General features: G+C 44.4%; 1 long non-coding RNA gene across 1 annotated transcript in view; it reads right to left on the bottom strand.

The window, feature by feature from the left end:
* The window catches only part of LOC136014526 (uncharacterized), a 53,336-nt gene that overhangs the window by 18,542 nt on the left and 6,809 nt on the right, over positions 1 to 27,985 (bottom strand). The window contains exon 2 of the long non-coding RNA XR_010612758.1: positions 1,009 to 1,074. This is a non-coding gene — a long non-coding RNA (uncharacterized LOC136014526). The remainder of the gene's footprint in view (positions 1 to 1,008; positions 1,075 to 27,985) is intronic.

The following is a 27,985-nucleotide window of genomic DNA, read 5'->3' as shown; positions in this document are numbered from 1 at the left end:
AATAAAGTATCCGTCAACAGTTTTCTCTGTTGTTTCTTCTGCTCCCTGTTCCCCTGCCATGATAGGATATAGGGATCCCAGTCAGCAAGTCCATCCCCAAAATGTCTAATTCAGATGGATGCTCAAATGTGGACTTATCCACCTGTAGTTTCACTTCCAAGACACTGACTGGAGAAGCATAATACTGTATTTGAACACTGGATGCAAATACCTCTGTTGGAAACATGGACCCAATCCAAAACATGAAACTAGGATCTGCAGATTCCTTGTTTTGACACTGAATGCTTTTACCATGGTGCTTTTGAGCTTCACCTCAGTTTCCACTCCTTTAAAGTGCAATTATTGACCCCAGCAGACCCCTACCAGGAAGAATCACCCTGTTCTGACAAATAAAATAACCCTAAACACACTTAGCCAGCCTCATGCTATTTAGCACCACATTAGTACCAGCATCAGGACCACCAGTAGCTGCTACCTGCAGGGACCAGTCATGTTACACGATTTTCCCTCCATAGAGACCCATTCACATGTTTCCCTCCTTGACACAGGCAGCACAGCTTTAAAACCAGCTCTTCCCCTCCAAAAAATGCTGCTGGGAACCTCACCACTATCACTTGTTCGTCCTTTTCGTTAGTAGTAGTGTGTTTTCTATTACACCGTGGACCCTCCTCTCAGTTATACAGTCATTTTTCCTGCTGCACGAATTATATGTGGCAAAGAGCGAGCAGAGTTGGAACAGTCAAGTGCATTTGACTTCTTCCCCCCGCGAAAAGGGCATCTTGGACCTACATTTTGTAACCACTGGGCTTAAGTACACGAGACTGCACAACCTCTGACATGATGTAAGGCTGAATACGATGACATAATGTTATAAGAACAGACAGAAATAATGTGGAAAAGCCCTTTCTGGCTCTAATAGGCAGCTGGTGACACAGGTGAAACACCTACTGTACCACTTAATAAAATTATTTTAATTTAGAATGGGAATGAAGAAATGGAGCCAATTACCTTAGTGGATCTGACAGGCAACCTTAAATGGATCCTCAGCATCCTCGGTTTGGGCCATTTTTATCCCTATGAATAATGATAAAATGACTCAGAAGAGATGCCTGAGGAAACACTGCGCGCTCCCAGCCCAGATAATATTAATAAGGCAAGCTCCCAGCTGCAGAGCAAGAAACCTGAACAAATGATCCTGGTTTTGCTTGTGCCCCTTTGACTGAATTAGAGGAGAGATGGGTGAGGAGGCAAGGGGAAGGGCAGAGGATGGAGGGGACTGCCTGAGCCATGTCCCTGCTGCCGGATGGAATGTTTGGGATGAGGGCTGCTGCCGCCAGGCACGCTCCAAAAAGAGTTTGCAGCGTTTCCATGGGGAGGAGGAATACTCGTGGCTGCACTGAGCTGAGTTGAAAACCAAAAGTTTCAGGGGAAAGAAACCCTGATGCCATAGGGTGTAAAGTGGCTGTCAGTCAGGAGCAAGGAGAAATCCTGCCCCCCATCCCCATGATAACTAATAAGTAATTGCATTGGGTGCAAGCGCAGGGGGAGGGATTTGCTCCCCCCATGCATGGGTCCAGGAAGGCGGGTGGACAAATGGTCTGTTCCACGATGGCAACTCCTATTTTCCTGTGAAAATACAGATTTCATGGTGCGAGATCAGTTCTGTCAGATTAAATCAAAACGCAATAATCGCTGAGCAATTGCCATCTGATATCTAAATACCCCCACCAGCCTTATCCGACTACTAATTTTAAAACAGACACCTCCGAGGAGGAGGATTTTATATATATATATATTTATTTTTCCTAGGGAGAGGAATAAAAATCCTCTGAACTGATAAAAATTAATCTCAATTCATGTTACTTTCAGTGACAGCGATTGTACCAGGCACACAGGCTGTCCGGCGGTATTTCTGGGATGAATCCTGCATCTTAAAATAGAGGAGCCTGAGAGATGATGTTTTGGAGGAAGGTTCCCCCCTCTCCCTTCTCCAAAAAGCATCTCCCACTACAACTTCTGGGGGAAGAGAGGCCACAGAAACCGCTGTGCCTTTAAGACCAGATGTAACTTGCAGATCAAAAGGGCACAGCATTCACCCATGTCATTGTCCCCCCTGAAAGATCAAAACCTCATTATATACTTGGTGCAATATCTGTTCTTTTAAGGTAGTTTACAGATTTCTTCCCCATATATATATCTATATATATATTATTATTATTTTATTTTCCTTAAGGCAGCCCCCACTTCTCCTTTTCTCCATCTATTCTTATCACTTTCGAATTACAGAGATCTATTTTCAGATGAATGCACTGAACAAAACCTTCATCTGGGTTGGGTGGGGGTTTTTTTCCCTCTTCTCTCTCCTTTTTTTTTCCTCCTCCCTTTTTTTTTTCCCCTCTTTTTTTTATTTCCCAACATGGCGGTACGTGCTTATGCCCGCTATCTGCATAAGTCTTTTGTGTATTGCTAATGGAGTGCTGGAATTGTGGCAGCTCTGAGCAGGGAATACATGTGAGCAACAATATGCTGACAGACCCCTCGGTGGAATCTAATCTGTTCCAGCTCATGCACTCCTCAGAAACTATTTAACTTTCATTAAACTGTGTTTGATATCAGCTAAATAGAATGCATACGGCACCAATATAGCTCATATGGTCTCATTCATTCGATCACAGCAGTGCTTTTTTCTTATATTTTCCCCCCACTTGTGTCACTACCCGGTATAGCTGGGTAAATAGGAGACCTTTGAAGATATAGTTAGTACTCAGATTTCTTTATTCTTTTGTGCTGGTTTCTTAGTGTTGAAACAGTGATTCATGTATGTCTCAGACAGCCTCCATTAATTTCATGTAATGTAGCTTTTATCTCGTAGCTGGGACAACTATCTCCAGCGCTGTCTCCCTATAGCATCTCTCATACAGCAGCCCACCGGCTTCCCACCACCCCTCTAAGCACCCCTTTTTCTCTCACGAGCAGCTCATTTCTGGAGAATTTACTTTTGTTTTGTTATGTTGTGTGTAATGGGGGGGGTGGGGGGGTGGAAATCAATAAAGAGGCTGAGATTGCGGAGGAGAAGTAAGGTAAAGATCTTTCTGGCCGCGTGGATGTCTTTATGGCTCACGTAGGGAGGAAAAAAGGCAGGGGGGAGCGGAGGAGGGAGGGCTTTGAGCGGAGTGGGCTAAAATATCTTTCGTGGCAGCGGCTGGATAACAGTTTTTTTAACCTATTCACAGCGCACTAATTTGATTATGAATGCAGCACAGTAGGAGCATGCAGCTTCTGGGGAGCAGGAGGAGGGGGTGACGGGCACCGGGTTGACAAGCCGGGGCTGTTCAAAAAGTTTGAACGGTCAAATACGCCTCAAAAATAAAGCCAAATAAATTATCAAGAGAAAAAAAAAAAAAAACACACCAAAAATCATCATTCAAAACCCCAAACTCCCCCAAAAATTTACAATTCCCCAACACCAAACCATGGAGCCCTTCAAACCAAAGAGAGCTGCGCACAGGTCCATTAAAACCACAAATAAGCATTGTGATTCCAGTTGTAAATAAAAAGAGGGGGGGGGAATAAAAGCCAGTTCCCTCTTTTTTTGTTTTGCTTCTTGAAAGCATTAAAGACTTCTTCACCTTCCAAGGAGGATGGAAGAGGGAAAGCAACGTCTATTTGATGGAGGAAAGCAAAAGTGATTACCTGATGTTTTCTTTAAAGATTTTTTTCTTTCCAATTATGTTTTATGAAGTCCAAAGGAATAATCACAATTTTTTTATATATATTGCTTAAGAGGAACAACATGGGGTCCTTCGGTAAAGGGAACCCAATTATTTGGGATATTATTTTGCGAAACCTTTTCGTTTTATTAGTATACCAGAGGGTTTTCACGTTCACGAGGCTAAATCCTGGCTATTATTACTTTTTGGGAAAGAAATGTCTCGCTGGGGCAATTAATTTTATACATTAACACTATTCGCTGCTGTGTCGCACGGTTTTAAGAAGAAGGAGAAGGGAAAGCAAGCTCCTCGCACCATTTATCATTCAGTTCAGAACGGGGTCACCGGCGCCAGCCCAGGTAATACAAAATGAGCTTTTCCAAGGGAAGATTTTGCTGTGCAGCAACTTTGGAAAGTCCTGGGTTGAGCCAAGTTTAGCGGCACTTTGAGCACAAGCCCTGGGTCTGTAGGCAGCATTAGAGCTGCGGCTGCCGAAGGGAAAGCAGAATCCTGCCCTATCTGCCCTCTAGAAATCAAAGCCCACTGCAGCAACTTCAGTCCCGAGCCTGGTGAGGCTGCACAGACAAGGGCTCACTGCTACCAGTCAAAAACTACTGAGATAAGCTTATTGACGTTTTTACCGTGCATTATTAATCTTATTAATAGCTTTCACAAAGGCTAATTGAAAATGTATCTGCTATAATCACATTAGTCTTCATTTTAGGGCATATTTTTTGTCAAAATAAACTAGAGAAGAGTAATTAACACTGCTGTGATTTACCCCTGGTTTTGGGGAGGACAGGCTTATTTCACCAAGCATCATGCAGCCCAAATTCAGAGGTAGTGAAATTAATGGCTGTGGTTTCTGGTCCTGTGAACCTAAAGATAAAACCAGTTTTAATACTGCAGGATGAGTGTGCACAGGTCTAGGGGTAGCAGAAGTGATGCTCAGCTGGTTTCTGTCGCATTCAACACAGAGTGCCTAGACCTGTCACCTCTATGCTACAGGTAGGTAGCCTGCCCTGATGCTCTTCCATTTAGAAACACGCCTTAAAAGATATTCTTGTAGGATAAGGTCAGGGACACACTTGGGAAAGGCAATGGCTGGGGAACATTGATCCTTTCGTCCCTGCTGAACAGGAGTGAACCAGGAGCAAAACCTACTCCACCTTTGCACCGCTTCACATGGTGCAACAGCACCAGGAAGCCTCTCCCAAGGGGATGGTGACACCAAGAACCCCAGCCACACACAGCACAAATGACCACTGGGGAGACCCCCCTGCAAAACCCCAGCCAGATCCCCTTGGCTCACAGGAGGCAAAGCAGCACTGGTGTCATTGCAGTTCCTCCCGCTTGCCCGTCCCATGGCTACCTCAAATAACACTGCCTCGTGTGCTTCCAAATTAGAGCCAGCACAGCCCAAACCCATGCAACAGCCACCCCATGGGGCTCTGGGGATCCCCACAACACAAGCAAGGGTGATGGGAGCAGATTTGTCCTTTCTTATCTTGCTTGGGAAATGCACCACATGAAAAGTGCGTGGTTGGGGCACTCAGACCCGTAGGGTTATTCCTCTCTGTATGCTCCATTCTATTTTATTTTCCTCTTCTTTGGGGCAGTTTGGGAAGCCCCACTGAACCCCCCAGTGCAAAGTGATAACTTTTATAGTGCAGAAATCCAAGGTCTTTGCAAAACCAAGAAGAGGACGCATATCTCCGGACTCTCCCCCATCCCTGCCACAGGGGAAATCACATCGCCTATGGGGTTCACGTGCAGCCCTTCAGGACTCAGATTCTGAGTTCATACCTCAAAGCCAAAAAGAAATCTGCAGCAATGTAAAAGCCCTTTTTAATATATATATATATATATGCATGTATTTATTTTTTCTGTAATATTCACTTTTGCTCCCATGCACCATTGCCATCAATAAACGACAGAGAGATGCATAAACAGCCAACATTGGACCGGTGGGAAAGCAGGGCAGCGCCGAAGAGCAAATGCCCAAATGCTTTGCCATCAGGTACTGCTAAGAGAGGCGTCTCTGATTCATAATCTCTGCTCAGCACTTCTCTTGTGCTCTAATGAAAATCATGGCATATTGGTTGCTCTCGCTGCCAAGTGATATGGCCATGCCCTCTCCACAGTATCCAGCTTCAAACACGCTTGATGGGCACTCTCCAGGGGGACTGCCTGTGCTGGTTTTACATTGCTAACATATGTAGGTACACCTGAAAGCTACAGCCTGCCACTTCTCGTGGACCTCGCTGGGGTACCTTTGCTCTTTTGCCACCAAGGGTTAATTTTCTAATGGCTGCTTTGCTGCTGAAGCTGGCCAAGTTTTTCATCGCCTGCAGAGCACCACAAGCTGTGATTTGGAGCCAGAAAACACCATTAATTTTCTAAATAGGAAGGATCACATATGTAAACTGTCTGGGTCTATAACCAGTTGGGCAGGTAGAAGGCAAAGAGAAGGAAAGTGAGTTTTTTTCTCCTTTCCTCAGGCACTGAAGCAAAGCAAACCCGAGGCTGGTGGCTGCATTGAAGTTTCCCAGCAAAGCTGGGCTCTCCCTTGCCGTCTCCCCGGTACCCCCACCACACACACACATACACACACAGATATACACACTTGGTGTCACCCATGGCAGTGCTCATTTTTACTGGAAAAGGTCAGGTTGATGATTTATTGAACAGTTATTGAAGTTTTTTTTACATGAGGCTATACAGAAAAGTTACTGGAAAATTCAGGCATAGACCATAGAAAAATGATGCTTATGGTTCATATCAGAACTGAGCTGATAGCTTTTCCCATGCCAGCATGGTCTAATCCTGCCCCACGCATCACTGCAAGCACCCACTTTGTGCCCCAAAAGGGTGGCCTCAGACCTCGACTCGAGCAAAGAGCTGCAAAATTATGATCCTGTGGTTTGCTACCGCATCACCCCCCTCCAAAACACCCGCAGCCAATGGGTACCACAGAGCACGCACACAGGTGAGAACATCACTGTGGCGGTGCAGAGCTAAGGGATGGGGTGCCCTGGGCTCCCCTACCCTGGGCACATCTGCCTGCATGACCACAGGCTGTGCCTCGGTTTCTCTCTTTATAAGCTGATGTGCAGATACCGACCACAAAGGGGTGCTCTGGGTCTTAATTAATTAATTAACGTCTTGTGCAAGCACTTGGAAGGCCTTTGGAGGAGGGTGCTACCAAAGTTCACATTGTTATTTTTCCTTAATCCCATTTAATAATAATTTTTATTTTTTGTGGTTGTTTTTTCCAAGCTTTCCGTGCAACACTTGGCACTCTGTGGTTGAGGTTTCCACCTTTTTCTTCCCTCTCCATCCCCGGCAGTGCTCATTTGTGAGCTGAAGCAGGAATATCTGCGGGCAGGACCAAGGGCTCCCTCGACTGGCAACCACCATGCTTGGTCCCAGCACCACATGAACAGGGACATCACAGCTCCCCAGGGCAGAACAAACCCTCAGGACCAGGACCAGGGCACAAGAACTGAATTGTTCCAAGTTAGTCAATACATCTAAGACACAAAGGAATGAAGTTATTTTTGCTTTCGGGTGCCATGCAAGTACCATTGCAAATACAGGCTGGATGAGGCTGTGACTGCATCACAACCTTCGAGGTCCTCATTCTGCACTTACTACTGCAACCGTTATCCCAACCAGATGCAATAACCACTGCAGGATTAGGTCCTTAATTAGGCCAATATTCCCCCCCCCCCCCCCCCCCCGCCCTCCCTTTTACCACTTTCCCTCCCAAGGAAGAGTATTATTCATTAAGGGCTCAGCAGAGCCCACTGGAGCTCATTTTAGCTGAGCTCTCCCTATGATCTTCCCAAGCCTTTAGCAGGGAGCGAGCCTTGGACTCTCTTTCACGGGCTGCGTTGTGACCTGGCTTCAAAGTGTGCAAAGAGGTTCCACGGCTCCCTTTGTGCAGCGCAGTCTCTTAATTGCACTTTTAAACACAGTGTAATTTTTGTAATTAACATTATGGTTTCAGAGGGCAGAGAAGCCTGCACTATGCTAATTACAAACTGGAGTAGTCGGAGTAGAAATTCAAGGCTCTGGTTGCTGGGGCCGAATGCAGTTTTTATGAAGGATTTCAAAGCTCCTCCGTGGGCTCTGTGTTCTGAGTTATCATTAGCATTTGATAACATAAAGAATTTTTATAACATGTGACAGATTTCGATGTGAAGATTTCACCTGATAACTGGAAAATTTACATAAAGACCTTCATTAGCTCTCTGCTCACATTACTGTGAGCGGAAGAACTACAGCGCGCTGTCTCCATGTAAGATGGGGCTTGGGAGCCGAAGAATTTGTGCTTTATAATAAAATTTATAGTACATTACAAAGGGAGGTTATAATAATCCTCAATGATGTTAGGAATCAGAGCAATTCAAAGAGTGAAAGAGCACAAGAGGTGATGGGAAAGGATATTTCAGTATTGCCATGCAGCAGGAGGACCGCAGGCTGCAGCAAAGGAACTACGAGTTGGAACATAAAACATCCCAGAGCAGATGTTCAAACCATCACCACAATGCCAGCATCAGGGCCAGCTCCCAAGCATGGGCTGGGACCCATTCAAGCTCACTTACATTGCCATTACAGCAGTTTGGGGCATCTTTCTGGATGGGATAAACAATATTTATCATTACTCCTGCTGCCTCCCTACTTGCTGCTAGCATCGGTGGTATCTCTGCAGGATGCATTGTCCTTCACAAGGCATGCATTTCCTTTGTGATTACAGATATAGCACACAGCCATGTAGCCCCATCACATCATCACAGAATTCAAACTTAACAGAAACCATTAGGAAATGCTTATCAGTATCTCTCTTATGGTTGTGACACCCTAGTGGAAGGTGCCCCTGCCCATTTCAGGGGGGTTGGAAGTAGGTTGCTTCCAACTCTACCCAGTCAATAACGCTATGGCTTCTCCTGGGACAACACATTGTTTCCCAGATGTCTGCACAGCTCCAAGACTTTTCCATTGCCTCTTGAAGGCTGCCTGGCTGCATCCTGTGGACGTTTTATTTTCTAACATTTTATATTTATTATAATCTCCAGTCAACAACTGAAATCACTCACCAGCATAGTGCCACACTGGTCACAAATTCGCATAAGGAACACCACGAAGTAGCGGATGATGCACATGGAGCTGCTCTGTGGAACAGTCCTGCCACACCAAACCAACCAGGGATGCCTCAGATGGGCATCTGAGCAAGGAGAGGACATAGCCAGACTCAAGACACTAACCTCACTATTACTGGCTTCCTCAGAGTCTTTTGATGATATAGAATCATAGAATAGTTAGGGTTGGAAAGGACCTCAATATCATCCAGTTCCAACCCCCCTGCCATGGGCAGGGACACCTCACACTAAACCATCTCACCCAAGGCTCTGTCCAACCTGGCCTTGAACACCGCCAGGGATGGAGCACTCACAACCTCCCTGGGCAACCCATTCCAGTGCCTCACCACCCTCACAGTAAAGAGCTTCCTCCTTACATCCAATCTAAACTCCCCCTGTGTAAGTTTTAACCCGTTACCACTTGTCCTACCACTACAGTTCCTAATGAAGAGTCCCTCCCCAGATAGAATCAGTTTCTGAATTCCTTCCCAGCTTAAAAGGCCTCAACTTTAGATAAGTAAACCATCTAGCTCTTCCTTGAGGAAACCCAAGCAATCTCACCAGCTGAAGCATAAACTTAGTTCCTCGAGCCTCCAATCAGACTGCTAAAACCACACGACATCCCTGACAAGCCTCTTTGGTCCTGCTGCACGAGGAACAGACTCATGGGGTTTTCAGAGGAACATCCCTTCCCTCTAGTTTTGCCAACCCAGTGGTTGGAGAAACCAAAGAGCAACCTTAGATCAATGATCAAACTTTCATAGTAGATGGCTTTTATTTTTACAAAATATTTGCTTCCAGCAGAGTGTATCTTAATTTACGAATGCAGAAATCTGTCATTAAGCTTTGACCCAGCTTCATGGCATTGTCAAATGCAATAACGTATCTTTTAATAGTTTTATATCAAGTAAGGATATAACATATCATTAGTTTAAATGTATTTGCAAGCAATTACCCCCACCAGGATATTTGTGAACGCTCATGCAAAATTGATGAAATTCTGACATGCTTAAACATTGTTCATTTAGCTCTATTCCTTATGTATAGAAAAAATAGAATAAATAATTCTGCTGCCACTTGCAAACTACTGTGAGGCATTTTCATTCTGTTCCTGGTTTCTGTCCTGCCTTTAAACTATAGCCCTTGGTGATCATTTGGAAAAAAACAGTTTCATATATGTTTAATTTTAAATAGATGTACTAGATTATTCATTCCTCTTATTATTGTTCAATGCAGTAATTTAAACATGGACTAGATTTACTGCGTGTCAGCTGCCTTTCTTTTACAAAATGGGATAAATTATTAAATGAGTAGAGGTTGTTTGACAACGGGTTTTCCAGTACTTCACAAAAGAAAGACCTTTGACATTCAGCTGTCTTTTGAAAAGAATAAAGAGTAAATCAATTAAGTCACTATGCTGTGGTTCAGAAACATACTGTTATGGCACATTCTTGCTTACCTCGAAGTTGACTTGGGAAGACTCAACCCATTGTAGATGTGCCACGAGGTAAATTATTGATTTAATTGTCTGAGTGCCTTGCAAGCAGCACGTTCTGGTCCAACCACCTTAAACAGAGCCACTACTACAACCTCTCTGCTCATCCCAAGCTACAGAAAATCGTTGGTATCAATCTCTGATGATATTTGCCACCAACCTGGAAGACCTTTTTACAAGTATTTATTTTTGGCTGCAACTAACAGAGGTTCAGCCTTCCCAAGAAATGTGTTCATTGACCACATTGAGGAAACTTTGTGTTTATGAGCATCGATGTGAGAAGATCTTCGAGAAAATGGAGGGGATGTCAGGTCTAGATGCTAAAAGCTCAGATAAAGCTTGGATATCAGGATATTCCCTGGCAGGAAAACCCTGAGTTCATAGGAAACTGGACTGGCAGACCCAAACAGTGCTAGTGCTTTCTTTCTCATTTGTCCTCTACTAATTGCAGTATTTACTGCAAAGCACTTAGGATGCTTTGGAACAAAAAGAAATACATCAGTATAAGATACCACATCAGCCAACTGATCCCAACCCAAGCAGGACATAACTACAAAATCAAAATTAGTAAAAAATATAGTAAAATCAAGAAAATTGTAACAAAAATCTAACAAAAACCTTATTTTCTTTACCTCGTTTACACAGCACTGTGGTGGCATCAATTCTGTATCAACAGCAGTGTAAGGGAGTATGACCACACGTGAGGGGATTTCTGCTTTGCAACCCAGGCTTGGTGTGGTTAGAATTTATGGATATGTGTATGTATTAGATTTATTGGCTCTGCAGAAACCAAAGATGAGGGTTTTTTCCTCTACCAGAATTAAGATTTCCTGAATTTCACTAAACATTCATCTCTCACATCTTTTTTGCTATGCTTTTCCATTCCCCAGTGGCACAAACACTAAACACACTAAAGGCCTATCCAAGACATGAGCAGAAACTACTGAAACTGCACATGGAAACAGACCACTCGGCTTTGGAATCTCCCAAGTTGCTTTCTCGCCTGTGAAGGATGCTCCACTGCTATCTTTAGGTTGGAACTTCATTCAGTCAAGTTGTTACATCCCTCCCAAGTGGCAGGATTTTCATTAGCTCCCCTGGGGACTGCTCCTGCCAGGAATTTTTCTGTACTATTCAGCTCTAGTTTTCTATTTCTCACTTTTTCCTCCAGGAGAAGAGCTTTTCGAGCAGAGTGACAGCTCGCAAGAGGTCTTTAGGCCTGAGGACTACCCCAAGGCCACTTGCACAGAGGGGTGTCAGGGCTGTGGGTGCCACCATAGAAGAGGAAGGTGCACACATTTTTGAACCAGGAATTAATCTAAAGATAAAGAATAAGTAAAATCCACCTAAAGTTGTGTCTTTCAATAAATCCTTACCAGGCTGCAGTATTTTGTCTCATGGCAGAAGAATGAAGGCAGCAGATGTGGGGTTTGCACCTGCATTTTGTCTTGGGGGGGAGCTAAGGAAGTAGCTCACCAGGATTTTGCAATCTCCTGCAATCCCACTTTAAGCATCGCTTCCTGAGAAAAGGTTAAATGAGGTTTAAGCACAATGTAATAAACCTTCACTGTTCATAAAGTTGTGTGATAAATGCACTTGTGGTTACTCCAGATAAAAGCACTGAGGTCAGCAGGCAAAGCTGGGAGGCAACAGCCCCACAGAGCCAGATCCTAGCATCAGACAAGCCATCCTTCAGTGGGGCAAGATGCTCACCTCCAGCCCATCCCCAAGATGGAACGGGCTGGGATAACTCCTCACCCATCACAGACACATTGCTTGCAAAAAAGCTTCTGACATTTGTGATTTGCTTGCAACTTTCAACCCAAATTGCCTCCCGTGTGCTTAGTCCTGATGGGGAAGCAAAGCCACCACAGTTTCTATGTTCATTTTGAAGCTGGAACTAGATGATGTGGGTTGGATCTAGATGGTCCTTTCCAACCTTAACCATTCTATGATTTGGAAACAGGACTTGCTGAGACGCCAAAGCTAAAGATGATTGAGTTGAGGTCATATTCTTCTCCTATTTGGTCTGGAAAGCACCTCAAAGCACAAGAGGGCACATGGAAGCAAATTGAGTATGGTGCCACTGACTGTAATTCAGGTGAGCAGAACGGAGTTTAAATTATTATTGTTATTTTAAAAGGAAACTCTGCTTGCTGGGAGCATCCCAATTTTATTGAGCTCATTTTCCTTTGCTTGCAATAAAGAAATACCATATACCCCATCATCACAAGTAGCAGTTTATATGAACATAACATTGTCCTGATGAGTTCAGGTAGGAACCTGTTTGCTTATAAAATTTCCTCACAATTTGCAGTATTTATGATTCAGAAACCAGACCAAGAGGGAAGCATCCTGTATGGCAGGGAGCCATTGGGCCTGCAGATTTGATTCACAAGGTATGGATACAGTCACAGAGTAATGATCTTATTGGAAAAGGAATAATAATAGTAAGAAAAGAGCATAAACTTACAGCGTATCCTCCTCCCTTCTGGTGCTCAGTGACTGGGTTTAGCCCTGAGCGGGCTAAAACTCCATGCCAGGGTGGTCAAAACCCCTCTTCGCTGGCATTGCAAGGATGTTAAACTGGTTCTGTATGTGTATGCAACCACTGAGGGAAAGAGCAGGACAAGGACATGTACCTTAGGGACATGAGATAACCAGGAGAGGCTGATCATCAGTGCAGAAGCCAAGAATCCTCCTTTGTAATGCTGGGATACTGGAGAGATTGTGTTGGCCTGAAGATGTAGTAAAGTCTCATGAAGATTGGAGTAAATTGGAGAAAGATTTCATTCCTCAGTTATGCCAAGCCCAGACACTCCAGCTGGTGAGAAAGAAAAGGGATTTCTCCCGTGGGACATCTAACAATAAGAACTTTACATCAGCAGCACACCAAGAGACAATATTACTCTAAGTGCTTTAAGAAAAAAAAGGATGAGAGTCCTTTTTAAGAGGTTTCTTCACGGGTTGGATCCCTCAAAGCCAATGTATACTGAGACCATGCACACCACTGTGGTGTATGTTAACCATGAAATGCCATAGTGTGGAAAATCAGCCATGTTCAAGAGAGCACTTCTTTCCCCACACTATAGGATGCCCGTGGCAGATGAGCCATAAAGCCAACACTTTATGATGGCTGGCAAATGCTTGGTTGCAAACGGAGGCATTCCACCAACGAGGCACTTGTTAGTGTAAGGGCCCATCCATAAATTGTGTTTTTACAATAATTCCCTTCAAATTGGATTGTTGTCATGATCAGAGAGCCATTTACTAGAAGCAATTGCTAATTACACACGTGTCCCCTGTAGGGAGGATGTACAGCAAAATGAGCATTTTGGAGGGGATTTCTTGCTTTTTGTAACTCCTACAGTTTCACCCATGGATATTTTCCAACAGGCCAGGCTCAACATTTCATCATCCGACTTCAGCAAGAGTTTTGGCTCAGCACAGTCCTGTGAGACTCTGCTGTATATGTTTTGGTCAATTAGAAAACAAAACATGAAAACAAATACTCCTTGAATCACTCTAAAAATCCCATAGGGCATCTTGTCCATCCTGCTGACAACTAAAATATTTTCCTTTCAGCCTATTCCCAGCACGGTTTTCACTGGCCAGCGTGGCATGGCTTTCCTAGATCTCTTGGGAGACCAGTCCACGCATCACTAGATGGTATTTTTTCTTCCACAGCATCACTAAGTTTTCCTTAGCTCAGTATCATCCCATTACTCTTTAAAATATCCCAAATAACTTGTTATGCATACTCTAGTAGCTTTCTTGCCTATCCAAACTCCTCACCAGAGAGGTCTTGAACTCTCCTGCTCCTAAAGAAGCCAACAAGCCAGATTTGCTAAAGACAGATTTCACCTTTGGTCAGTAGCTGTTTGAAGAGATACATTTACTCCTGATTTCAGGTCCTTTACAGCTGCTCTGAGACCCTCTTGCATTGCCAAAGAGCCTTGGTGTAAGCCCAATGCTGGGTGGAAACTTGCCCTGAACCCAAGGCGTTCTGGATCCTCACCCCAACACCTATATGCATGCATTCAGCACATACGTGTCTGGGTTACATGCCTAAAGAGAATGGCTATTTCCTCCTTCACATATGACAAAATAAAGCAAATCACCCTGATAATTACAGCAACATGCTTGGGGGTCTGCAGGAGCTGTCTGTCTGCGAGAGTGATAAATCCTTTGACCACACAGTTACCTTCTGATATCTAAAGAAACCCACCTGGATGAAAAGAAGGGGTCAAATTTACTCCTGGAGCAATTCCACTAAAGGAACTGGAGTAACTCCAGAGATTAATTTGAGCCAGTATCTGCAGTGCAGACCAGTTGTGTTGTATTTCCTAGCTGCAATTAAGAACTATGTAAAGTATCCAGGGCTCCAGAGCACTGCATTTTCGTCTTCGGCTGATTGGAATCCTTTCAATAAGGATGTAATGGGGAGAGTAATGAACACCATAATTTCATTTAGAGACTGGGGGACACAGGCAAGAGCTGGTCAGAACAATTGGGGTAAAACATTCTCCATCAGGAAATGCTATTTTGTCAGATAGGAACTCCGTGCAGGAGCCAGCACGTTTTGATATGATTTCATTTAAAACAAAATTGAACCACGGTGTTTTGGCGAGACAAACTCCAAAATTAAATTTCATTGGAACACCACAAGTCAATTATTCATTGCAAAAGAAAAAGTTGTTCTGAACTCTTCCTTTACGTTCTATTCCTAATTATAAAAGAAATACATAATTGGAATGAAACCTTTTGATTTATTGAACTAGAACATTTCGACTAATTCAAAATAGCATGTCCCAGAAATGTGTTTTTCACAGGCAATTTCAACTTTGTGCTTTTGTTGCAATTCAGAACAAAACTCTACATTTTGAAATCACAAATTTCCCACTTAAATGGGAAAAAAATCTGTATGAGAAAGCCAAGCAGCTTACAGAAAACGGATGACAATTTTACACCTAACTCCCTTTCCAGTGACATCTGAATAGGCAAAACAAGGCACTGAGCAGCACAGGACGAAACAGGATGATATGAAAGATGCAAAAGGCAGATAGGGAATACAGTGCTACTCTTCAAGGGAGATATCAGGGGTGTGTGAGTAAGGATGCCTGGCACTCTGGAAAACTGGGTGAGACTCAGAGCTCATGATTCAGCAGTCAGAACAAATGGCCTTCAAACAAATGGCCACCCCACTGTGGAGAAGTTATCCCAGGGGTCTCCGCGCTGCTTTTCCTCTTCCAGACCCCACTTCCCACTCAGCACAGCCTGAACTGCAAGGTAACACACACTTCCATCCCTGTAATTGTAGTGGAAAGGAAAAGCAGTGACCAGGCTATTGAGTAGTTAACCACACAACTGTTACCTAGTGGTCCTAATTTGCATGATTTTAATAATAATGAATAAAACCAAACAGTTAAGTTGCACTTCTACCTCAGCAAAATGGGGCTATAATTGTGTAGAGAATAATTTTATGGGTGAAGTGTGCCCTATATTATAGGAGATTAGAATAAAGCGCTCTAATATTCAATGTCTTAGCAGGTGCAGGCAGTTACCTGGGCAATTAAAGTCTTTTTAATATACAAATCACAGCCAATAAGACTACTGGCATGGCAAACTGGATCTTTCAGGATGTATTGTGTTGGCCTAAAATAGTTTTTTGTTTGCTAGCAAGAATTTCACGAACTTTTGTTTAATAGAGAAAATGACTAAAGGCAGCCTCATTCGCAGAAGGTTCTTAAAACACTTGGATTGTGTCATTTCTGTGAAAGCATTAAACATGCACCTATCTTTCTGCAATACATGCATTAATGCCTTTCACTTCATATCTCTTTTTGAAATATACCCCATAACAATTAATCTATTTCAGTATTATATCTGCTAGGGACTACTGGGATGGATTGAATAGAATTTAGCCTTGAAATAATAATCAGATCATGGAAAGCATATGAAATTTTCTTTAATTGATGGATTCATCAAGCTCATTAAATGCTTTCTGTTGTGCTTGGAGCATACAGTAGATATGAACAGGAAAAATAGGTGCAATTTTTCCTGTGAAGTTTGCAGAAAAGCATTTTCCAGTTGCTCCTGAAGTTGAAACTTCAAAAAAATGACGAAAACCAGCTCTGCACATAGAGCCGACCTGTATTAATAATTTCAGATCTTTGCTACCTTTCAAAATAACATGATTTTGCATCCAAATACCAAGCAAAAGTTCAACAGAAATTACTTTTAATAGCTTTAAAGAGTGAAGACAGAGAAGTGAGGTTTGTCACTACAGCCCACCGCTTCTTCCACCCAACCCCATCGTAGGGTCCCACTCTACAGAAGAAGGGCAGGAGGTACCAGATCACCCATAAACCTACTTCCCAGATTGCTATGACCCAAAAATGCAATATAGGTGAGGATGGGAATTATCAGAGTCTGTAAAATGACTGTCCCTTTCTCCTTATTGCCTGGTGGAAAACAGTCCCGGTGGTTTCCCAATGCAGGAACCACAGCATGGTAGCTTCCTCACTCAATTCACACCTCTGCGTGTGCAAAGAGGTGCAAATTGCACCTCCTGGAGCTGCCTCCCCATAGGGTGTTACCTTAATGGAGGGCAAGCATTGTTTGCACAACTACTCTTTGAGCAGTTCCTCTCCTGGAAGGCAGCTTGCATCCAGGGACAGTCCTCAACCCCAGCTCCGCAGCAGGTTGCACTGGGCCACTTGGGTCCCAGAGGGAATGACACAGCTCCAGTATTCGCAGTGACGGGGACATGCCAATCCCATTCTGGCTGCACCAGGAGGAATCACAGCCTTTCCCATCTTGGAAACAGACTGGGGAAGAGTGGCCTGAAAGAAGCTGGAATAATTTAGGGCTGAACACAGACTGACAGCTTCATGAGAAGTAGGTTGCACAAAGGCCGACAGGGACGTGCTAAAACAGCAGATGCAACCACAGAGCACACCCAACGATGGGCTTGTGCTAGATCACCATGTCTTCTAACATCCCACAGAGGCAACAGACTGACATCGGTTTCCACACAGAGTGCATTCAGCACACACCATACAGATGTGTATTTGGCTGGAAATTGGCACTTCAAACATTTGGCAGGTAACCCTATCAGTCCCAAGTGAGACTTCCTCCTTCTTGGAAGACGTTAGTGGTTTCCACACAGCTTTGTTTTAGCATATAGGTGGAAAATACTCAGAGCACGGCCAGTTAAGATAGAAAACCATTTTGCAATATAGATGAGCATGGGCTTTTCCACCTCAAGGGAGTTTAATAACATTTCAAACCACGCACCTTAAAAACCAGTTATATTTCCAAACCAGGCTTCCCTTTCCAGTTTACAGGGAGAAACAGGTGCCTGCAAAACATGAATTGCATGCCCCATGCAGGACACTAACTCAATAGCACAGCCACTCCCCATAAGATGCCTCTCCCTGTATAATCCAAATAGGAGGAGGGTGGATACTGTCTTGGACATATAATTCTCAGATAAACACTGAGTTATCACAAGGGGTGCTGTAACCCCCAAGGACCTTCTCCTGGAGCCTGTTCCCATGGTGAACAGCACTCCTTGCTGGAGAGGATGTATAGAGGACAAGCTGGAGAAAGCAGTGGCCACCCTCTTTGCTGAGGGGGTCATTTGGCAGCCCCAGATCCCAAAGGCGGTTTCTGAGTCCAGATCTCCCGCATCCCTACTTTTCGATGCTTATGTCATTAACCACAGCATACTTGGCTCTCACCTTGTTAAACCATAAACATGGGAAAATCCCCGAAGTTACCAATGCCTTCAGAAAAAATAAATAGTGGAAGCTCTGAGCCTCTCTGCTCCTGCTGCAGAAACAATTTCAAATCAAGCTTTGGTTCATACCCAAGCTACTCCTTAAAGGAGCTTAAAGCACTTTCAACGTTCAGGCATACTCGCGCGCCCAGCATCAACATCTTGCCTTAGTCTCTTCCAAGTTAGCTGGGAAATAAACATCTGCAACTGCTTTACATACTTTTTGCATTCTCATTTCCTAGGCCAAAAGTCTTCCACTATCAAGCCACAAATTAATCTAATTATTTGGATATTTAGGCCATTTAGGCTCAAGTCAGCAGAGAGTTAGGCATGTGTCTAATATTCCTCTGCAATGTAACTGCTGGGGGACTATTTAAAGATAAGCAGATGCCTAAACGCTGCGCTGAATTAAGCCTCAGTAACAGTATCTTCAGAAGCTGGCTTTAAACAAACTGGTTTTAGGCAAGTAAAGGATTGCCTTGGAATAGAAAAGCCAGAGGATGGGAAGGCATTTACCAGGTGTTGCAAACACACTGTGAAAGGAATAGATTGTTTTTAACAAAACTACTCAACATATGGCTGAGATAGCTGGAATAATGATGAGAATAGAACAATAAAAAACAAAATATTTTTGTAACTCATCATAAGGTGACCTTGACAAGTACGAGGAGGTGTATTTCACCTAGAGCACCATCTGTTGAAAGGCTGAGCAATGATAAATCTGCAGCATTTTTACATAGCATAAACATGAAGGTGTCCCATTCTGCAAGGAGTGACAACTAAGCTTTGCCTTGGCCCTCTGGTTGGCCTGGCATAAAGAAAAGTGATTTGCAGAAGGGACCTGTGACCAAAACTAAAATGGCACAAAACATAGAATCACAGAATCACAGAATCACAGAATAGTTAGGGTTGGAAAGGACCTCAAGATCATCCAGTTCCAACCCCCCCTGCCATGGGCAGGGACACCTCACACTAAACCATCCAACCCAAGGCTTCACCCAAACTGGCCTTGAACACTGCCAGAGATGGAGCATTCACAACCTCCCTGGGCAACACATTCCAGTGCCTCACCACCCTAACAGGAAAGAATTTCCTCCTTATATCCAATCTAAACCTCCCCTGTTTAAGTTTTAACCCGTTACCCCTTGTCCTGTCACTACAGTCCCTGATGAAGAGTCCCTCTCCAGCATCCCTATAGGCCCCCTTCAGGTACTGGAGGGCTGCTATGAGGTCTCCACGCAGCCTTCTCTTCTCCAGGCTGAACAGCCCCAACTTCCTCAGCCTGTCTTCATACGGGAGGTGCTCCAGTCCCTGATCATCCTCGTGGCCTCCTCTGGACTTGTTCCAGCAGTTCCATGTCCTTTTTATGTTGAGGACACCAGAACTGCACACAATGCTCCAGGTGAGGTCTCACAAGAGCAGAGCAGAGGGGCAGGATCACCTCCTTCGACCTGCTGGTCACGCTCCTTTTGATGCAGCCCAGGATACAGTTGGTTTCTGGGCTGTGAGCGCACACTGCAGCCGGCTCATGTTCATTTTCTCATCGACCAGCACCCCCAAGTCCTTCTCTGCAGGGCCACTCTGAATCTCTTCTTTGCCCAGTCTGTAGCTGTGCCTGGGATTGCTCCGACTCAGGTGTAGGACCTTGCACTTGTCATGGTTGAACTTCATAAGGTTGGCATCAGCCCACCTCACAAGCGTGTCAAGGTCCCTCTGGATGGCATCCCTTCCCTCCAGTGTATCAACCGGACCACACAGCTTGGTGTCATCGGCAAACTTGCTGAGGGCGCACTCAATCCCACTGCCCATGTCAGCGACGAAGATGTTAAACAAGACCGGTCCCAACACCGATCCCTGAGGGACACCACTCGTTACCGGTCTCCAACCGGACATCGAGCCATTGACCACAACCCTTTGTGTGCGGCCATCCAGCCAGTTCTTTATCCACCGAGTGGTCCATCCATCAAATTGATGTCTCTCCAATTTAGAGAGAAGGATGTCGTGTGGGACAGTGTCAAACGCTTTGCACAAGTCCAGGTAGATGATATCAACTGCTCTACCCCGTCCATCAGTTCTTTAGCTCCATCATAGAAGGCCACCAATTGGTCAGGCAGGATTTCCCCTTAGTGAAGCCATACTGGCTGTCACCAAGCACCTTGTTGCTTTTCATGTTGTTTTTGCATGCTGTCCAGGAGAATGTGCTCCAAGATTTTACCAGGCACAGAGGTGAGACTGACTGGTCTGTAATTCCCCAGGTCTTCCATTTTCCCCTTCTTGAAAATGGGGGTTATATTTCCCTTTATCCAGTCAGCGGGAACTTCACCTGACTGCCATGATTTTTCAAATACAATGGCCAGTGGCTCAGCAACTTCATTCACCAGCTCCTTCAGGACCCGTGGATGGATTTCATCAGGTCCCAGGGACTTGTGCACGTTCCAGTTCTTAAGATGCTCTTGAACTAGATCCTCTCCTACAGTGGGCCCAAGGTCTTCATTCCCAAATTCCCCGCGTCTACCTTCTAAGACCTGGGTGGTGCAGTCAGAGCCTTTGCCAGTGAAGACCGAGGCGAAGAAGTCATTGAGAACCTCAGCCTTTGCCAAATTCAGGGTAGCCAGTTCTCCCGAGAGCTTCCTCAGGGGGCCTATACTGTCCCTAGTCTGTTTTTTGTTCGCTACGTACCTATACTGTAAATATACTGTAAATATATACCGTAAATAGTTAAAAGAAATAAAATAAGAGCGAAAGCAAACTGTGAGGGTATCATGTTTCCAACGGTAATGTGGACATTTATATGTAATAAAAAAGCTAAATTATCCAGCCCCATTATCCTGATGTTCAAATTCCACACATGACTCCACTTTGGGGGAACAGCAGGAATGTGACATCCTTTTGGGGTCCACCCTGGGACAGGCACTGGAGGGGACACCCCATCAAGGGATGGGATCAAGAGGGAAATTATCATAGAATCCCAGACTGGTTTGGGTTGAAGAGACCTTAAAACTCATCCAGTTCCTACCCCTGGCATGGGCAGGGACCCCTTCCACTAGAGCAGCTTGCTCCAAGCCCCTGTGTCCAACCTGGCCTTGAGCGCTGCCAGGGATGGGGCAGCCACAGCTTCTCTGGGCACCCTGTTCCAGAGCCTCAGCACCCTCATAGTAAAGAACTGCTTCCTGATGTCTGATCTAAATCTCCCCTCTTTCAGTTTAAACTCATTCCCCCCTGTCCTATTACTTCCACAGTGCATTTCCTTAAGCACCACCGACATCCCATAAACCAGCCCAGTAACACATGAGATAGTGGGTCGCTACCTTTTCCTGCCCAAGGGCCTGGAGCCTCCTGCACCACCTTGCTGCAGCTCCAGCCTCCGCCACCCAGTCACTGCATGACCCCGGCAGCGCTCATGATACATCGTCCCGTCACCCTCACCGTTTACAGCAAAAAAGCTATTTAGCCAGTGCCTGCAACCCTTCAGCCCGCAAAGCCTTGACAGCAGAGGTTATAGGAGGGGAAAAAAGGGACAAAAAAAAAGGGAGAGGGGGAGAGAAAGAAAGAACAATGTGCAATCGGCACTGCATTAGAGATGGAAAAAGTACTTAAAGCCTGCAACATTCATCAAGGCTGAATACATAAATGCCACATTTTGAATAAGCCAAGCAAAAGACAATGACAAAGGAAAGGCGCGTTGCTTCAGGAATCTCTATCATTTTCATTTGCTGCTGTCAGGAACCTGTTTTTTGCCTCTCACTCTATCAGCCATTACAGCATTAATGAAGTAACCTCACATAGTTATTGACTGGCTTGTCAGAGTCCCTGCCTGATCCCTTAATAGAAACCATTGGTCTTCAGTTAAAAATGGGGTGAGCTGGGAGGTGCTGTGGGCATGTGCTGAATTTCAAGTGCACTCCTGAGGTTATCAAAAGCCATGAAATGCAAATTATTGTATTTTTTAAACACACAGATTTCATGCAACTGAGCATATAAAATTGACTAATACTGTACTTTATGCATTCCTAATAATGTTTCCAAATATGCTCTGCATATGATCTTTCCCCAGAAAGTTGTGGGTGGTATTTGAATAAGCAGAAACGGGCCTAGTTTTATTTTGTGAATAAAGTAGTTTCCTGGATGTTGCAAGTCTCTGTTCCTCCTAATAGAAGGTGATGTTTATGCACTGTCTGTTCAAACAACATGGGTAATCCTTTGTCTGAATTTCCGACTCAGGTCAAAATCATTTTCCCTTCATTTATATTCCCCCCCCCTTCCTTTCATAAAGTCCCAGAACTAGTATATTCTCATTTACTAGAAATTGAGGGTTGGCAGAGGGTCTAGAAATAACTTCTTTTCCCAGAAGGTAATAAATCCAGGGAGTAATCTAAAACACCGAGTTGTTAATTCCAGTACTACCACGCCATTGCCTGTGATATGGGTACATTACTGAATCAGCGCTGGTTGACAAGCAGTCATTACCTGCACAATATCTGTGCTGAGTGGGATGCGAGCGCATCCTCGTGCATCTGCTTGTGGAGGACACAGCATCCACAAAGACTTTGCCAGCTCCGTATTTAGTACCACACATGAGCAGGGAAAAGCTACAGGGTGACCTTTCATAAGCAACTCCTGGGAGGAGCTGGGGCCTGTGCTCTGATTTCATTCTGGCTCTTAATGTTATGCTCAGATGTGTGCTTTGCACATCTGTAATCAGCTAAATTGTGGCCCAAGCATCACCGAGTCCTCTCGATGCATCACATTCCCAAATCCCGCAGCCCTGCCCTGTGTGAGAAGTAGCTCAGCAAATTCAGCCAGTTTTCTGGAGTAAAGCTTTACTTGTGGGCAAAGATTTTAAAGCCTTTCATCAATGCAGATAGCCCTAATAATCATGCTCCTCCCCTGTCTTTCTATTCAGGAGAATCTCAAAGGTTAAACATTACGCTGATTTTGAAAACAGTAACAGGAAACCTCACATCTCACTTGGCATAGACAGCAGAGACAGGAATAGTTGTTCAGCCAGACCTGATTTGAGATTGTTTAGACCTCTTGGGTCTGCAAAACTGGGTTGGCGTTCTCTGAAGAACAGACTCCCCTAATAATTGTGGTCTTCTCTCATTTCTGATTGGGCTAAAAATTCCCCGAGAACAGCTCTCAGGGCACTTCCACATCCCTGGTCTGAAATTAAGCACATTTTTCCTAATGAAAACCCTGTTTGTTGATTTGGTGACACTTTTACCCAGTCTGAAATATTATGAAATCCTTTAACTCTCCCCCCTCACCCGCCTGCTTTCCCCAGTTAATTATTTGCAGGCTGTTTCCCTCCATAAATATATTCTTTACATAAAGACATTTGGTAGGTAGCACATTAGGAATGTCTTTCACTTAACCTATTTCCAAAATACTCCCAATGCCAGCAGTGCACTTGCTCATCCCTTCACATGGTCCTGCGAGAGTCATGAGGTATCATGAAGCCTCGACTGCTCCAGAACCAGGGGAATGGGGCTTGCAAGGCCTTTGAGGGGACCATAGCATCACCCCAGAGTACCGAGAGGGTCCAGCTTGAGACATCCCAGCTATTGTCTTGACGTGCTAACACGTACCAACTGCAGGGAGCATTTCCAAGACTGTCTTCATGAGGAAATAAGATTGGTCTGAACCATGCCGCTCTCCCAGACACTGGGTTGGAAGAACATCTTCTACCAAAAGCATTTAACACGGACTGAAACCCACAGCTCCTCCCCAAAGCTTAGCAACGCAAGTGCTAAATCCCAGTTGTCATCACTGTGTAGGACAAGCTTATTCTGGCTGAATATAAGCAAAATTTGCTCTTTGTATATAGAGAAAAAAAACAATATAACCTCATAGCAGCCTTCCAGTACCTGAAGGGGGCCTATAGGGATGCTGGGGAGGGACTCTTCATCAGGGACTGTAGTGACAGGACAAGGGGTAACGGGTTAAAACTTAAACAGGGGAAGTTTAGATTGGATTTAAGGAGGAAATTCTTTCCTGTTAGGGTGGTGAGGCACTGGAATGGGTTGCCCAGGGAGGTTGTGAGTGCTCCATCCCTGGCAGTGTTCAAGGCCAGGTTGGATGAAGCCTTGGGTGGGATGGTTTAGTGTGAGGTGTCCCTGCCCATGGCAGGGGGGTTGGAACTGGATGATCTTGAGGTCCTTTCCAACCCTAACTATTCTATGATTCTACGATTCTATGACTTTCTAGTTGATTCAAGGTCCATGAGAGAATAAATGGAAGCATAACCCCTGTGCTTTCCACCAAAGCTCAGAAAAACTTTAGGTTGTTAATTTATGGTCTAATTCAAAGTCCAAGTAGACAACAATCTTTTGAGTTCACTCTCTGATCTGTGCTTGAGTGAGCTTGCATGCGAACAACTCTGAGCTAGGCAGAGCTGGGGGCTAACATTTGTTCAGATTCTTGCTTCCTGGAGTGATTTGTCCATCCCTACTTATAAGCTCTGTGATCTTTGGGGATTTCTTTCCTTTTTGTCCTTTTTCCCTTCAGGATACACTGATGCCACGTTTGCAGCATGAACTCCACAAAAAGCCGCTCTTGCCCACAGCTCCTTACTCTGCAGCAGCAGCCCCTATACAGAACATCACTGCCAGGAGCTCATCACTTCTGATCTTTTAATTGTGTTTAATGATTGCTGAAAGGAACCAAACAATCACGAGTGAACTTCAGCTTCCCTGGTAATTAATATTGTTATTACAGAAATGTTAATAATTATTAGACTCCAGCAACGTAGGAAGCAGTGAAGATTTTGAGCATCTCCTGGAAGACACAGCCTCCCTCACTCCTGGTTCATAGCTTTGTCCTCGGTTTGGACATACCCCTAGTGCCCACCCTGCTATAAGCACAGAAAAGCCTCCTAATTGCTTGCAAGAAATTCTACTCACTGCATAGCTTCAGTCTTGAGACAATCTTTGTCTGGGGACACACTCTGCGGTCCCAAGGAGAAACATGCACAGCTTTTGTGTGCTGCAGCTGCTGCTATGGGCAATACCCAGGCAAGTGCTGCACTGAATTTTCACACGAGCAGTGCAAGATCTACCTTATTCTTCAAGGCTGCTAAATAGCAAATTTGCTGTATGCAAACAGGCCTTGCTATTTGGTGTGTCCTGGGGGGGGGGGACTGCAGTAGATTTGGCATGCAAAAAGCTGTGTCTTCAGGGATTTTACTTTGTTTTAAATAAGTAGTCTGGACGTATTGTATGAGACAAAGTAATTAGCATTCCCTCAGCCCAGCAGGGCAGCAATTTAAACTTTTACAAGGAGTCAAAGTTCAGGATGCTGCCCTGCCATCAACTTTCTACATACAGAAGGGATACAGACTGGAATATCCAAATGTTTCAGGCTACTCTGCGTTATTTGAAACTCCAATAGACACATTACTATGGGGAAATTGCTTAATCTGCTCCAGGATTTATAGCTATTGTATGTTCACGATGGAGGTCGTGGAGGGTCAGAGAGGGTTACACTCACTGCAAGTATTTTATACCGTATTAAAAAGTTTCCGACCGTACTTTAATCCTCGAAATCATTACATACTATTTTTATGCATATAAAAACACTCCACAAAAAGAATCTGTGTTTGCACCTTGCTCACGATAATCCCATAGGGTGGGGAAAGGAGGGAAGTAAAGCACTTCACTTCTCGCTTTGGTCCAGAAGGAGGCAAGTTTGTTGTCATATAAAGCAAATAAATAGGAAAGTCAGAAAAGGAGAAGAAAAGCGAGCCCTACTGTGTTGCATTGATTTAAGAGTAAGTGCCTGCTGCCAGAGAAATGGATTTTTTTCACCCGTTAGGCAGTCATTTTACAAACGTAGGATGCGAGTACTGATTAAAGCTCGCCGAGAAGAGAGCTTTGCATTTTTCCTCTTTATTTTTGGTTCATCCTGCCCTTCACTCCCCATGGCACAGCCCTACTCTGCCACGCAGCCTCCTATCTGCCTGGGGTCATTGGCAGGGATAACATGAACCCCAGCCCCTGCCCAAAATGAGGAGGAAAAGTCAGTACCCCAAGGCTTGTGGGGGTTTGGAAGGGGACAGGGGGGACTGAAGCTGGTCATAAGAGAGACAAATACTTTACCCCCCTTAGCATAATTATTTGGGGCTTTTTGAGAGAAACCAATAATGAATTATTTCTTTCTCTTGCTCCCCCACCCCAGGCTTTCACTTATAAGAGCAGGTAAGACTACCGAGAGAGGGGAGATGAGAAGCACATGCATAGCACCACATTTGTACAGCAGACGATTCACGCTCGGTGAAAGCAAAACAACTCGAGCAGGAAGGAAACCTGGGTACCACAGACCTAAATATAACAACAAAACTAGTTGAAAAACAGTCTCATCTCTTTGCCCTGAAAAGTACTGTCATCGTGCTGCTGGCTTTATTTAGTAAAAGCGTTTAATAAAATTCAGTAGGAGTTTTAGTGTCATTTTTGCACCTCACAGAAATACATTCAAAAGCAAAAAGCTTGAGGAATCAGCGCATCAAGATTTTATGTCTTTTGCAAGAACAAGCATCAATTATATACATCCCCCCCCACCACCCCCCCAGGAGTTTCCAATTAAATGCTTTTAGTTTGCAAATAGAAGTATTATCTCAGGTTCTTGCTGTTTTGTATTTGCTAAGCAAGGCAAACTTTGAACACAAACAGTTCGGCTCTTTCCCATCTCCAGAACACCTAGTAAAGGGTATCACCCTGCAGAGGAGATGCTGCATGTAAAACAAGGGCGAAACAACCCTCCATCTCCCCACCTTCACTTCCCAAAGGGAATTTTTTGCCTTCCCATTTTACATAAGGCAGCACAAGACATTAAGTAACTTGTCTGAATCAGTAACTCCAGCTGCCCCATGGCTGAAGGAGAAGATGGGAAAGGCCAAGTGGGAGCTTCACTTTGTTAACATACCCCACAATGTTTCCTCCTAAAATGAGACCAGTTTGTTCTCCCTGTAACCCCAATGCAGATTTGTCCTAGCTTAAGTCATTAGGAGGGCCAAAGAGTTTATTTCCTTTTCTTCTTCATTTCAAGCCTACCAAATTTCTTCTTGCCAGTGAAATACTGCAGGAGGAGGGTGATGAGAGGTTTCCTAAATATTTATGGATTGGCCCAAACTAAACAGAGAGAAACAAATAATAGAAGTTACTGATTGTATGAGGTTTCCAGACTTCTTGCCTCCAAGAGGCTTGAAGGGTTTGCATACCTGTTTGACTGCTGGTCTCCAGCGCTTTTGGAAACCATATGAGATCAACAGGACCTTGTCCAGCAAGTTCAACATCAGCAGCCCTATTAGCGCCCATGGATGTGGTTTAGGGACCTTTCACCCTGCCATCCCTGCACAGAGCCCTTGATCCCAGAACCAAGCTTTGCTAAAACCAAGGCTGTTTTATTTGCTTTCATTAAGGCCCATTCCTATCACGCATTTAGACACTCCTAATCCTAAATTTTCTTGTTTCTGGCACAAGTGCATTTTCTAATTGAAAAGAGAGGTAACTTGTTTTAGTGTCACAGGCTTTAATTAAGCATAGTTTGTCTAGAATGGCTTCAGGGTTTATTTATTATTTATTAAAGAAAGGTTAGTTATTTATTGGGGGGAGACGCATCTGGAGTTGCAACTCCATGGAATAAATCATGCGAGCCCATCACTCAACCAGCTTTAGGACATTAGTGGATTACTGTTGGGGTCAGGAAAAATATTTCTTTTACTGATAAAGTGCTACATAATAAGGATATTTTGGGTAGTTTCAAGTCTCCCTTGAAGCCGTGGTTGTTGCTGGGCAGTAGTCAAGGACAAGGACTTGGCTTTGTTTGATGGGGGGAATAAAACATGGGTTTACTTCGG

The sequence above is a fragment of the Lathamus discolor genome, chromosome 5, assembly GCF_037157495.1.
Source record: "Lathamus discolor isolate bLatDis1 chromosome 5, bLatDis1.hap1, whole genome shotgun sequence".
Lineage (NCBI taxonomy): Eukaryota > Metazoa > Chordata > Aves > Psittaciformes > Psittacidae > Lathamus > Lathamus discolor.
This window is presented reverse-complemented; position numbering and strand designations above follow the sequence as displayed.